Here is a 15,863-nt window from a genome sequence, read left to right on the forward strand (position 1 = left end):
AATCATTGAATTGTATACTTCAAATGGGTGAATTCTATGATATCTGAATTTTCTTTTTCTTTTTTTTTATTATTTACTTATTCACGATAGACACAGAGAGAGGAGGCAGAGACATGGTCAGAGGGAGAGGCACCTGCAGGGTGCTGGTTGTGGGACTTGATCCCAGGACCCAGGGATACACCCGGAGCCAAAGGCAGATGCTCAACCACTGAGCCACCCAGGTGCACAATTACATCTCTCTTTTAAAAGATTTTATTTGTGTGTGTGCACGTGTGTATGTGTGTCTGAAAGAGAGAGAGAGAGAGGGAGAGAGGAGAGCACAAGTGGGGGGGGGAGGTGCAGAGGGAGAGGGACAAGAGGACTTCTCCCTGAGCAGTGAGTTCAACTCTGTGCTTGATGCCAAGACTCTGGATCTTGACCTAAGCCAAAGGTAGACAGATGCTTAACCAACTGAGTCACCCTATAATATAGGTGCCCTTATATTATATTTCAATAAGGATATTTTTTAAAAAGAAAAAAATAAAAATAAATGCAATAGAAAAGTGCAATTTAAATTATTTGAGGAGTTCCTATATTCAAAAATACACATCAAACCACACACTTATATTTAGGTAACTGCAATTGTTTAAAAAGTGGAGTATCGTGCTCACTTTGGCAGCACATATACTAAAATTGGAACGATACAGAGAAGATAAGCATAGCCCCTGTGCAAGGATGACATGAAAATTCCTGAAGTGTTACATAATTTTGGGATCGAACCCTAGATCCTGCTCCCAGCTCAGGTGGAAGTCTGCCTCTTTCCTTGCTCGTGCTCGCTCTCAATCTTTCTCTCAAATGATTAAAAAAAATCTTACAAAGATAAACAAAAAGTGGAGTATCATATGGAATCATTTTTAAAGTAATGTTTTAAATACACATTTCACGTTTTGATAAAATTTTCTAGTCCCATAAGACTGAGATATTTAGTGTTTAAATATTTGCATGGTTTATTGAGTGTATTTATGTTTAAAGATTTTCTTTTATTCATGTGTTTACTTTGATAAAGTGTAGCACTCTTGTGACATATAAAAATTCCCTTTGCCCTTTTTTCTTATGCAAATATGTTGATTTTTCCCTGACATACATCCCCAAATGAGTAACAATTGGCATTTTGTTGGTTTGTTACCATATCAGTTCCATATCTTCTTAAAGGGAAAAGATAGTCCAGCCAACCATTCTAGATGAACATCACACTGGAGACCAGGTAATTAGACACCTTTCCAATCTAAAATTTCAATATAAGCAAGTATTTCTATAAAAAGTTAAAAACAAACAAATAAGAAACTCAGGTATCCTTAACCAACCTAAGTGAAGCATGCATTATTATTTTCTATGGTACATTAAACACATGATTATGTATAACAGATTTACACCATCATTTTAATAGCACATTGTTTTAATTAGTTAAACTAAATTCTGTTCATTGAAAAATGTTGTGGCAGATTGTCTGATGACACTTCATTTTTCCTTATTATATTTTTAATAAAATTTTATTGATTACATGGAATACAATTTTATCTCTGTGATAACAGATCTCACAGCAAGAAATTCTTCATAAATACACGGAAAGTATTATCTTTGCTAGCTTTTTAAGACACAATTCTGATTTTGTTTTAAAGTTTTAAAAACTTTTCCCTATAGTTGGAAAATGAATAATAAGAAAAAAAAGTTGTTAAATTCAGGGGGAGTGGCAGATCTACCAATATTGAGTAATCAGTTTTATCACTTTTTATAGTTTTTTTTTTTAGTGCTTTATGCCATGTTTTGATTCAAGATTTGGAACTGCACTGAAGTCTTTGGAGTGAATCCAAAGGTTTCCCTTGGTCTAATTTAGTTCTCTTGGTGGTGGCTAAGCTTGTGTTTCTGGTCTGAACTTTGCTTCTTAAAGACTTTGTCTGGATTAAGAAAATGATTGACCTTAAAAATGCAAAATCTGGGCAGCCCGGGTGGCTCAGCGGTTTAGCGCTGCCTTCAGCCCAGGGCCTGATCCTGGAGACCTGGGATCAAGTCCTATGTCAGGCTCCCTGCATGGAGCCTGCTTCTCCCTCTGCCTGTGTCTCTGCCTCTCTCTCTCTCTCTCTCTCTCTCTCATAATAAATAAATAAAATCTTTAAAAAAAGCTAAATCTTATAACAATTATATTAATATTATTTTAGGAATCATATTAAATATATTAATTATAATTATATGAATGCCCTTTTTCAAGATTCTGGGATCATTATATTACTTACTGATATTTGGTGCTTTCTCTCTCTTTTTCTCTCTCATTAGCATACCTCTTCTGCATTATATATTCTGTCCTCTCAACTTTTGGATACATCTGTCTTAAATATTCATTGTATTTACATTTTAAACTGGGTAGCTAAATTGTTCAGTGGAAACATAATTTTTTACTATGGATCCACATGGCATAGGCTTTATGAATAGTGGCTAATATTTATGAAGCTCATTTATTTTTTTAGTTACCATTTTATGCTAGACAAGAATAATTATATCTTTGAAAATATGGTCTTTCAACTCTCTATGTTCAGGCTCAACAATCTCTATGGCCTATGGTCAAATCACATGCAGGTTCTTAAAATGCCAAACAAATTTGCTCCAACTCATTTTAATGACTGAGAGTAAATTGCATGCTTTTAATTTCAAGTAGATAATTATGTCATATAGAACATCTTATGTTCACCATCTGCTCTCCCTTTTTTATAAAAAAATCATTCCTTGACCTACAACTACGTTATTATTTTTGTACTTTTCATAGGAAAAACTTAATTGCACAGTCTCCAAATTTTTCCTTTAAAAAAATTACTTCAGTTGAGAATTTTGTTCCCACAATTGAAAAGACGTTTCTATTTTCCAAGTCTTATTAACACAAGATTCATGCCCAATCCAAAGTCAGCTCTTAATTCTCATCAGTCACCAGCATTTAACCCAGATGATTATCCTCTTGTTCTGAATCCCATTCTCTTGATCCTGACCTCTCTCCCTGCTCTCGCTCCTCGTCAATGTTGAAGCTTTCTCTATTTTATGATCACTGTGGTCAGCATAACCTTGGTCTCAATCTCTGGCATCCTTTCTTCTCTATGTACTCTATCTCCTTAGAGGATCCCATTAAGTCCCCTGTCTTTATATATCATCTTTATTTATATCTCTATATAGATATATAATTGTAATTTATACCAATTTATATCTCTAAACTCTCTGAACCGATGGCTTGTCTAAATATCTGATTTATATCGCCAACTGCCTACTCAATTATCCCCTTGGATGTCCCAAAGGTATTTCAAATTTAACATGTTCAAGAACAGACGTTTGTTCATCTTCATCATGCCTAATCCTCCAGACTTTTGCTCATATTAACAAATCATAATATCATTCTTTCACTTGCTTAGGAAAAAACCCTCAAAACATATCATCTACCTTCATGCTCTTATATACCACATCTAATCTACCTGAAAAAGTAATCATGCTTTTATTCATTATACATCTCAAATAGATCACTAATTACTGCTCCACCACTATCATCCAAATACAAACTGTTATATATCTTACCCGAATAATTGCAAAAGCAACTGATGTTTCCACTTCCATTTTTACCTACAAGTCTCTATATAATTGAAAGCAATTATAACCAAATACACCAGATTAAGTCACTTCGCCATTGCCTGCTCTGTGATTGCATTCCATCTTATTCAAAGTAATACTTACAACTCAGCATCTTAATGTGACCTAAAGGTGCCACAGAATCCAGCCTACCTAACTCTTCTCTTCTGCAACATCCTATTATTTTGCTTTAGCCACAATAGATTTCTTGCTCCACAACCCAGGTTTGAAATTCCTTTCTTCCAGACTCTTGTTTAACTCTTTTATCTCAGAAATTATTATAAGCATTCCTTATCCATCTTGTGTAAAAGAACAAATGACACCAAGTTGTGATTATCCTTTTCTTTCTTTGTTTTTCTTTCTTTCTTTCTTTCTTTCTTTCTTTCTTTCTTTCTTTCTTTCTTTCTTTCTTTTTTCTTTCTTTCTTTCTTTCTTTCTTTCTTTCTTTCTTTCTTTCTTTCTTTCTTTTCTTTCTTTCTTTCTTCTTTCTTTCTTTCTTCTTTCTCTTTCCTTTCTTTTTCTTCTTTTTCTTTCTTTCTCTTTTTCTTTCTTTTCTTTTCTTTCTCTTCTTTTCCCTATAGACTTACCGATACAGTTAAAAAAAAAAAAAACTACCTAGAATCATTTCAGATTTGAAAGATCCTTTCTTTTCTTTTCCTTTTTCTTTTCTTTTCTCTTTCTTTTCTTCTATTCCTTTCTCTCCCTTTCTTTTTCTTTCCTTTTCTTCCCTTCTCTTTATTCTCACCTTTTCAACCAAACTTCTCTTGTGAGGAGTAGTAGAGCTATAGAATGAGAGGAGGATTTATTTGAGCAGTAAAGAACATTAATTGCTTAGGGTAAAAGACTTATATGAATAGTCCAGGCAATTTCTCATGTGAAGCAGAGCTCCCAGGGGTGAGGGCCAATTTAACTTCCTTCCTATCTCAGACAATTGACATAGGGCATGTTATAAGAGAAGGCACTGAACAAATATCATATTGTTCTCTAGGGTAGTCCCAACTGGTAGTCCTGTAAAATCATAGTGTTTGCTGAAAACTGACTTTTCACAATACCAGAGCTCTTTATGAAATTCAAAAGGTAACTGAGTTGCATCATTGACCCTCTTCATTCTTAAACGTTTACTTTTATTAGATTCATTTAAAAAACAGTAATGTACCATATTATGCTTTGCATGGAGGAATGGAAGTTGAAGCTAGCATTTCAAATATTAAGGCCTACAGAGAATAAATACTTGGAGGAGGAGAGAGGAGGGTCATATTAGGCTCATTTAACAGTATTCATTCAAGCATGTTCTACTTTACCTCAGGGCATGCTTGTAAAGATGGTCCCTGCTGAGTTTAGGTCTACACATCACTTGTTATATCTAGAGGGAGAGACAGTTAATGATTTTACATACCCCTTGCTGTGCACAGAATCATATGTCTTCTCAATCAAATGATACAGATAATTAGTAATTCTAATAAAGACTTAAGCTTGACAAATTTTACAGAATTGATTTTAATTTGTTTGCAGCATGTTTAAAATTCTTAAAGATCTATGGCAAACTTTATCAATACAAAGTCTAATGAAGAACACACTTGACCTTGCTGTTGTAAAATAGATATTATAAATTAATCCAGGAGCTACTCCCTCTCATCTTTGGAATCAGATTTTAGATCTTTAACAGAGTTTAACTTTTTGTTTTCTAGTTTTCTTATCTATGATATAGAAGTATTTTGTCAGTAGAATAAAGATTAGTAATTAATATAGCAAAAATATTTAAAAAATTAAAAATATAAGAAATTTGTAGCTATTTTATTATATTCTAAAAATCTCATTGTTTTATTTTATAAAGTGGGATAAATGACAACTATGTGGAATCAAGTTTAATTAGTTTTTATTAATGTAAAATTTGGGAAAAAGAGTACAGATATAACTTTATTGAAGATAGTCCTTAAATCACTTAGAATGTAGGATAACATTAAAGATACGGCATACGAATTAAAATTCGTCAGGCTAGCATTCTAGTATTTAATGAACTCTAAGAGTGTTTTCTGCTTTATTTTATTTTGTTTTCCAATGGATTTCTAAACAAATGAATTACAGAAACATAAAGCATTGCCTTGGATAATTCAGTAACAATAAAGATTTTAAGCATCTAAGTATGAATCCTTGTAACATTATACATGGGTTTACCTTTGTTTAAATCAGAATTTCCAAAACTTGTTTCAGTATAGTATATATTTATTTATTTAAATTATGTACAATACTCCTTTAGCAGGACGTAGACTGGCAAACAGAGAGAAAAATATCATTGCTTCTTTGATTTATTTTAAAGAGAATACTATGGTGATTATTATTGAAAACTTTTACTTTCTTTTATCATGAAGGGAGAAAATGGAAGCATAATTGTTGTAGATATTTGACCACGTTTTTTAACACAAGAAAGATTTGCTTCATTATTTTCCATGTACTTTATGGATTACTTTTGATTCTTATTTCTGTTTAGTTTCATTCTTACTGATGATATTTTTCAAAACACAACACGATAAAAATTTAAAGCACAATATAAAATCACTATACCACTGCCACCACTAAATTTGTATTAATAATTTAAAGTCACTGTCAGTGACTGTATCTTGGTTCCTTATATGGCTAATTTTTAATTATTTTGGATTTATGAAAAGAAATCAAACATAGAATGAATAGTGGGGCAAGCACATAATTTATATGATGTGTTTCAGCCTATGCTATTTCTATATTATCCTGGATTATTCCTCTGGAAATTCACATCTTTTATTTTGCATATGTCATTTAGCCATTGTATGTACTGAATTCTCAAAATAAGTTTTGTTAGATTTTTCTTTCATTGCTGATTTGTTGATAGACTATGAAGAAGCTGTCCAAACTATTCTAGAGGAAGAAAAATAGATCATAAAGGAATGAACATATTTATCCTTTCTTCCAAAGAAATAGAACAGGATATTTTCAAATGCATACTAAACATATTGGTGATGCTAAAGCCTAGGGTTTCATTCTATGATCATTAACTCTTCTGGTCATATGCCCATTATACATGATTTTTAAAAAGCAGATTTAGGGCTTTTGATGATAAGGGATAGTGAAACATGTATAGAAATCAAAAGTAAAAGTGGTTGGGAGTGGAAGTTGACCCTAAATCTAGGACTTTCCCATAGCAGTTCAGCAGTCTGGAAAAGGCCAATTTACCATAAGAAAGAATCCATGAGGTGGCATTTTATAAATTGAGTGTAGACAATGACTTCTTAAGAACAGTGGTAACAGAAATGATCGCCTGACTGTAGTTCTTGCACTCAGATGTCCTCAGTACTCCAGGACATTCATATCATTGACTCCTTACTGGAATGTGGAGAAACTTTTATCTCTAATTTGATGTCATCCTATGGCATATTTGTGCATCCTGAGCTAAACAGATAACACATTGAACACACTTATCATTTGATATTTTCAAGTTTTAAAGCTCAGCTCCACACATTTTTAGATTGATGTAATCTTATTAATGTGTAAAATAAATTATAATTCATGCATGCTTTGTTTCTCTTTGATATTTTAATTTTGTACTCCTTTGTTTAAATTACTTTATTATGACCTTTTCTGAATGACAAGGTCAAAAGTTCAGAGAATCGTTTGTGCTCTAAAGAGAAGTAGATAACACAAGTGTAACTATTTCAGATTGTTGACATTTTAATAATTCAGAACTGAATTTTAAATTAAAAATAAACAAGAGTTGTCAGATTCAGCCAGTTATGCTGGGGCATATAGATCTATGGAAGCATCCAGCTACAAATCCATACTCTTGATTTCTAATAAAATGAACAGATATTTAGACACTTTTCTAGATTTCCTGGCTAAAGATAATTTTGAATTAAAATAAGAGGAAATAGGGGCAGCCCCGGTGGCTGAAGCGCAGCCTTCAGCCCAGGGTGTGATGCTGGAGACTCAGGATCGAGTCCCACATCAGGCTCCCAGCATGGAGCCTGCTTCTCTCTCTGTATCTCTAATAAATATAAAGTATTAAATAATAAATAAATAAATAAATAAATAAATAAATGGAAATAAAGAAAGGCAAAATCATGTAATGCCATGAACAATAAAAGAAATGACAAAGGGTGGTTTTAGTAACAACTCGAAATGTAAATCAGCGTTGAGTAGCAAACAGGAACTACGGTAAATGCTGAGAAACAGCATAGTGTACTAGAAAAACAAGGAATAGATCTTAGTGATAATCACAGAAAAACAAAATGTTTACTACACCAAGATATACTGAAAAGGGTAAAATAGAATGAAAGGGAAATAATCCAGTGAAGCGAAGAAAGGAAATTATTCTTTAATTATTCCGATTATTTTAAAACTCGCATCTGATCACTATTGCTTCAGAACTTTCTCATCAAAATGCTCTATAGCATTTCTCTATCTTATGAATAGAAATATATTTAACCCATTTGGTTATATTAAAATTGTCTGCTTTTATAAACAATGATGCAATCAACATATTGTATGAGCATGTCATATAGTTATTAAGCTCTTTGTTTGGGATGAATTCCTAGAACTAGAATTGTCAATGCTTAGGCATTCTTTATATAACTTTACGCATATTTACCAAGTGCCTTCCAAAAATTTTATGCCACATTCTCTCTTTCAGCTCGCTGGTTACCTTTTTCTTAATCACCTCAACAGTGGAAGTATTCATATATATATATGAATATATATATATATATATATATATATAATCTGTCATTTTTCATGACTTTTTCTCAAGGTTTTATAAGAATTCTGTATATGATAGACATGAATCCTCTCTTTACCACTTATATTGCAAATATTTTTTTCTTATATTTCTGCTTTTGTTTTGTTTTTGTTTTCTATCCTTTCGTTTCAATGAATTTTTTATTGTGTTCAGAAGCTGTTTAGGTTTTACATCATTACATTATTAGTCAATTCTTTTATTATAATTGTTTTGGTATTATGCTTAGGATGGCTTTCCTGAATTCCTAAATTAGATACACAATCAGAAGCCATAAAGACTTATATTAAACAAAACACTTATTTACATAACACAAGATAACATGAACAAAGAAAATGTGATAGAGAGGGATATTTTTAGCAGTATGTATAAGAAATGATGAGTAACTATAAGATTTTAAAAATCTTTGAAAACACAAGTATTAAAAACATTTTTCTAAAAATAGTAGATTATTGTCAGATAAACTGCATACGAAAAACAAATGGTTGATATATGATATATGATATATGATATATGATATACATATCTATATGTATAGATATATATACATATGCACGTATGTATATGTATATACATGTAGAGATATAGATATATATACATATGCGCACGGTAGGCTGTGCTAGCCATTACTAATCTCTCATTTATTCATCACATCATGAAAATAAAAAAATTGGTTACATTCAGTGTTGGCAAAAAAGCATTTGAAAAGGAATTTGCTTTTATTTGATGTAAGGTTAAATTAAAAGAAAAAAAGAATGGAACAATTTGATTGTACTTATCAAAATTGAAACTATAAATTTGACTCAAATAAGCAACTTCTAACTATTTTTTTCACAAATAAAAATACGCAAGTGTACAATTATATGGACACATGCATTCAATTTTGTATTGATATGATAATAAATTATATATACAGAGAGAGAGCTCTCAATACTTACTGATTTTGGTAGCAATGATACAACATAATTCAAATAAAACTAAGAAAAAAAGAATATATCCTACATGCAATATAAATATCCAGAGATAGATCTGGTTGTAGTCAAAGAGAGGATCCAGGGAGTCCAGCAACATACTCAAGTCACAGTGTCATTTTCTGTGTTTTGAATAACTTATTATTTGTGTTGCTTCTAGGCTGGCTTTCACTAATTAGTGGCAACATACCTGCCATTAACTTCAGGCTGTACTCAATCCAGCAGAAATATATATCTTTCCACTAATAATATAAGAAAACTCTTCAATTCGTGTTACACTGTACAAATCAGATCAATTGCCTATCCCTAAACCAGACACTGTGCCCAGGAAGATTCCATAACCTATTTACTCAGGCTTGAGTCAAGTGACTACACCTGGGTCTAGGGCTGGAGTTGGTACACCCAATCCACTTGGACTGAGGTGATGGCTTAGAAACATGAGTTCTGCTAAAAGAATGGGAGAAATGAATGCTGGAAGCCAGCCCAATAATAAAATGATTGTAAATGTAACGGATAAATGTATTGTTAGGGGAGAGCAACACAATTCATAGGATGATATAAATTACATACTTTTTTATAAAACATAAATAGTAAGCAAAGATTTCCTTAAAACCTACACATGTAAAAGCAGATATAAAAAGTACTTAGGTGGCTAATGGTTTATCTATCTTATTAATTCTTTCAAAGAACCAACTCCTGGTTTTGTTGATCTGTTCCACAGTTCTTCTGGTCTCGATTTCGTTGAGTTCTGCTCGAATCTTTATTAACTCCCTTCTTCTCTTGGGTGTAGGATCTATTTGCTGTTTTTTCTAGACCACTCTCTTTCACCATACACAAAGATAAACTCAAAATGGATGAAAGATCTAAATGTGAGACAAGATTCCATCAAAATCCTAGAGAAGAACACAGGCAACACCCTTTTTGAACTCGGCCATAGTAACTTCTTCAAGATACATCCACGAAGGCAAAAGAAACAAAAGCAAAAATGAACTATTGGGACTTCATCAAGATAGGAAGCTTTTGCACAGCAAAGGATACAGTCAACAAAACTCAAAGACAACCTACAGAATGGGAGAAGATATTTGCAAATGACGTATCAGATAAAGGGCTAGGTTCCAAGATCTATAAAGAACTTATCAAACTCAACACCAAAGAAACAAACAATCCAATCATGAAATGGGCAAAAGACATGAACAGAAATCTCACAGAGGAAGACACAGACATGGCCAACATGCACATGAGAAAATGCTCTGCATCACTTGCCATCAGGGAAATACAAATCAAAACCACAATGAGATACCACCTCACACCAGTGAGAATGGGGAAAATTAACAAGGCAGGAAACCACAAATGTTGGAGAGGATGCGGAGAAAAGGGAACCCTCATACACTGTTGGTGGGAATGTGAACTGGTGCAGCCACTCTGGAAAACTGTGTGGAGGTTCCTCAAACAGTTAAAAATAGACCTGCCCTACGACCCAGCAATTGCACTGTTGGGGATTTACCCCAAAGATACAAATGCAATGAAACGCCGGGACACCTGCACCCCGATGTTTATAGCAGCAATGGCCACGATAGCCAAACTGTGGAAGGAGCCTCGGTGTCCATCCAAAGATGAATGGATAAAGAAGATGTGGTTTATGTATACAATGGAATATTACTCAGCTATTAGAAATGACAAATACCCACCATTTGCTTCAACGTGGATGGAACTGGAGGGTATCATGCTGAGTGAAGTAAGTCAGTCGGAGAAGGACAAACATTATATGTTCTCATTCATTTGGGGAATATAAATAATAGTGAAAGGGAATATAAGGGAAGGGGGAAGAAATGTGTGGGAAATATCAGAAAGGGAGACAGAACGTAAAGACTGCTAACTCTGGGAAACGAACTAGGGGTGTTGGAAGGGGAGGAGGGCGGGGGGTGGGAGTGAATGGGTGACGGGCACTGGGGGTTATTCTGTATGTTAGTAAATTGAACACCAATAAAAAATAAATTAAAAAAAAAGTACTTAGGTGTATATACAATTGTCAATTGCTAGCTATAACAAAGGGCTGGAATTTGAATGAGGTCTTTTTTATTACTTAACATATTTCTGAATGTATAAAATTTTACAATACTGGTTAATAGGTAATGTTTATTGAGATTTTACTATATTTCAAACTCTGTTAACTTATGTTACATGTATAATTTCATTTAATTATAACAAACATTTCAAGAGGCAAATGTTATTTTGATAATGATTTCCAGATGAGAAAAATGAATAACAGAGACTTAGTAATTGCTCAAAATGTCACTCCAGAGTCTTTATTTTTTAACTATGTGTGTAACTATGTGTGTATATACATAAATATGTCTATAGTTATATGCATATATTTATATGCATATTCACATATGTATACATATAAGTAATCATATATTGATACATATATGAAAATCAGCATATTATTTTGAATCGCATTGCTATGTATTATGCTATATTATTATGAATTATATACATATATACAAAAATAATAAAATATATTTTGTTCATAGTCTCATTTGATATTAAAAACATTATCTTTTCCCTATTTATGTATTAAAATAGTGACCTATGTATCTTCAAGGACTTCTAACACTTGCAGCGTTTCATTTAAAATTTTAATCCACATAGAAATGTTGTATAAAATATTAATATAGCCTTACTATTTTCTTTTTTTTTAATTTTTTATTTTTATTTATGATAGTCACACAGAGAGAGAGAGAGAGGCAGAGACACAGGCAGAGGGAGAAGCAGGCTCCATGCACTGGGAGCCCGACGTGGGACTCGATCCCAGGTCTCCAGGATCACGCCCTGGGCCAAAGGCAGGCACCAAACCGCTGTGCCACCCAGGGATCCCGCCTTACTATTTTCTAAATTGTTAGTAAGTTGTCCCACAAAGTTTGTTCAATAATTCCATTTTACCATTAATATAAGTACTTTATTGTTATAATAAACAACTTAAATATAAGAATCTGTGAAATACATATTCTGCACCATTAGTCTATCCATTATGAACCCAGAACTACTTACATTTTTAAAAAGTCTTTCTAGAATCAATTTTATATAAATCCATGTGATAGAAGAAATTATGTAAAGCCTAAAACTTCTCAAACCCATCAATACTGTATTTTGATATATTTATACATTTTAAGATTTTTTTAAATATTGACTGCTTACGTAAATGAAAATGGTCTCTCTCTCTTTTTAAAATAGCTCCTTATATCTTTCAATTAGTTTCAAAATTTTCTTCACACAGTATTTTTCATCACAGTATTAATATCCCAAGACATTTTATATATTTTAAAGCTATTGTGTATCCAACAAAATTTACACTACCCATTTCTAAGTGGTTATTATTGAAATATAGGATAGCTAGTGATTTTTAATTCTTTTTGTAATATTAATTCACTGAGTTATTATATTTTTAAGTGTTATTGAAATATACTTCATTTACCATAGTTACCTCAACCTAAAGTGATTTTTAGTTTATTCACATGTATAACTATCACCATCATCTAATTATATGTGTCTGGCTTCTTTTGCTTAAAATGTTTTCAAGGTTCAGGGGTGCCTGGGTGCCTCATCAGATTTAGCTAAGGTCATGATCTCACGGTTGTAAGATGGAGCCCAGCCTCCGGTTCCTTGCTGGGTATGGAACCTGCCTGTTTTTCTCCTTACCATCTCCTTCCTCTCCCACCTCCTCACCCCCCGCACGCCCCAACCCTCACTTCTGGTCCTTCTTTCTCTCTTTAAGATAGATAGATAGATAGATAGATAGATAGATAGATAGATAGATAGATTGATATAGATCAATCGATCGATCTTTAGAAAAATGTTTTCAAAGTCCATCCACGTTGTAACATGGATCATTAATTACTTCGTTATTTTTATTGCTGAATAATATATCATTGTATGGATGTACAACATTTGTTTATCCACTCTTAGGAGATGAACATTTGAATTGTTTCTACTTTTTGATTATTATGAAGTTAAAGAGACTGGATCTGGGTATTGTATTAACTATGTATTTTATTTTCTATAGTTCCAAGTTTTGATATTTGGGGCTTTGCTGACCCTAGAGGGCCTGCCTTTTCCAGTGTTACCCAATTTCTAGAGACAGTGAACAATTTTAAAATGAGCATGCTTTTCAAAGAAAAAGTAAGGGTCTAATACCTAGTCACCTATTTTCACAGTCTAGTTATTTCACTACAGCATTCCAAAAAAATATATTTTGCAAAAATTTATACATCTTCATGTTCAAAAATTTAATTATAGTTGACATGGGATAATTTTTTTGTTATGTAAACCAATTTCTCCCTTGACCTAATATTAGATGAAAAAATCAAACTCTAATGATTTGTTTTTGTTCAAATAATGTTTACAAATATTGGGACAAGGAGGTGGACTTCAAAAATTTTTAAATAACATTTGGATGTATAAATTTTAGGACTAGATGGGGCATAAATATAATTGAGTTTTTCCTCTCCCTAAAATGGTTCTATGAATAATGAGATTGGTATTTGTGGTTTTCTCATGGCCAGGGGGTTATAAAAATGGGCCATAGTGATTCAGATAGATTTAATCTTTTGACCAGGCTCAATTAGGCCACACACATATGAATATTTCCAATGTTAGAAGCTATTGACATTCTTATGAATTACTGTGTTGACTACCCATTAATGTGATAGCTATAATAGGCTATTCTAAAACACCCGTTGAACTTTAATTTAGTCTGATTGAAATTGAGATTATAGTTAAGATCTGTTGACTTGTTCTCAGTACAACAAGTCTATTTCAATGGTTTCCTTTAATATATCAAAGCAAAATCTTAATGCGATTCTTGTGTAATAAAGAATTTGGCTGGGTAGCTCAGTGATTGAATGTCTGCCTTGGGTTTAGGGAATGATCCCAGGGTACTGGGATCGAGTCCCTCATCAGGCTCCCCATGGAAAGCCTGCTTCTCTTTCTGCTTATGTCTCTGCCCCTCTCTCTCTCTCTGTGTGTCTCTCATGAATAAATAAATAAAATCTTAAAAAAAAAAAAAGAATTTGGCTGGTCTTTGTCCCCACTTCCTGGGATGGAACCTCTAAAGCCTAGGCATTGACCCATTTTGGGGGACTGTATTTATTATTCCTCATGGTCCCTCCAAGACCACACCTGAGATTATGCTAATGAGGTGACTTAGATGGACACTAATTGCTTTAGGTTGGGGGCTAGTCATAACCAGAAAAGCCAGCCATATGATTAGAGGATGGTTTTTGTGTCACAAACATCAGATCAATCCTGTGGGATCAAGTGAGGGCTAGAGGTTCAGTTCAATCACATAATTCAATCAATTATGCCTACTTAATAAACCCAATAAAAATTGTTGACACTCAAAGCTTGGGTACACTTCCAGGTCAGTTATACACTTAATATGCCAACAGGTTGACTCATCCTGATTCCAAAGAGAATGGACTTAGAAAGTTATCATTTGGGATCCTCTCAGACCTTGTCCTATAGGTCTTTTGGTTTGCCCTGATTTTTAGTTTTTCGACAGAACCATAGTCATAGGTATAGTACTTTCCTAAGTTCTGGGAGTTGTTTCGGTGAATTATCAACCCTGAAGGAATAGTTAGAACACCAAATTTGTAGTCAGTTGGTCAGAAGTGTGTGTGGCCTGGAAATTTGCAGCTAGTGTCTAATTTTAGGGCATTTTGTTGTACCTTAACCTGGGAAGTTTTACCTAACTCCTAGTATTTAGCAAATCACAATTGGATTACAATAATGTAAAAATATTTTGATTATAATATGAACTACTTAATGAGAATAGGTTACTTAAAGTTTATTTTTTTCTTTGTTTTTGTTTTTGTATATTTTTTATTGAAGTTTGATTTGCCAGCATATAGTATAACACCCAGTGCTCATCCCGTCAAGTGCCCCCCTCAGTGCCCATCGCCCAGTCACCCCATCCCCTAAAGTTTCTGTAGCCACAAGAAAAAATACTGAATAATCCATAACAGGATGAATATTTTTTAAGATATAATAGCTCAGTGATAAAGACATTATGAACAATACATTTTTTCAAACTGAGTAGCATTCTGAATAAACTAAAATATTAAGAGATGCCATATTTGAAATAGGCATAAAGAACATTCCAAGCATCACACAATTTTTGAATAAAGTTAGTCAAAGCGAGAAAGTATACTGGAAATCTCTGAGGAAAATCAGGTAAGAGAATATGGCAACAAATAGCTGGGTAGAGTAGTAATAAAATACACAGAACTCTATTGAGCCATGATGTCTGATATATTGGTATATATGGGTATATATGTAGTAATAGATTTTCCTCTGTGTATGTGTGCATTTGTGCATTAATTGCCTGAGAAATTGTACAGATAAAATATATAGACAGAAGTGTAAATTATAGTATTCAAAAGATTGAGAAATTACTCAAGTTCATATTATATCTCAAAGCTATCATGTGGGTC

The 15,863-nt window shown here is 33.0% G+C and overlaps 1 non-coding gene across 1 annotated transcript; it reads left to right on the forward strand.

Annotated features, from left to right (window-relative positions):
- The first annotated feature begins 642 nt into the window (after nucleotides 1-642).
- LOC140637478 (U6 spliceosomal RNA) lies at nucleotides 643-749 on the forward strand. The gene has a single exon (XR_012034579.1). It is a non-coding gene; the product is annotated as a U6 spliceosomal RNA (small nuclear RNA).
- Nucleotides 750-15,863: the final 15,114 nt, after the last annotated feature.

Source organism: Canis lupus, chromosome 7 (assembly GCF_048164855.1).
Source record: "Canis lupus baileyi chromosome 7, mCanLup2.hap1, whole genome shotgun sequence".
NCBI classification, from domain to species: domain Eukaryota; kingdom Metazoa; phylum Chordata; class Mammalia; order Carnivora; family Canidae; genus Canis; species Canis lupus.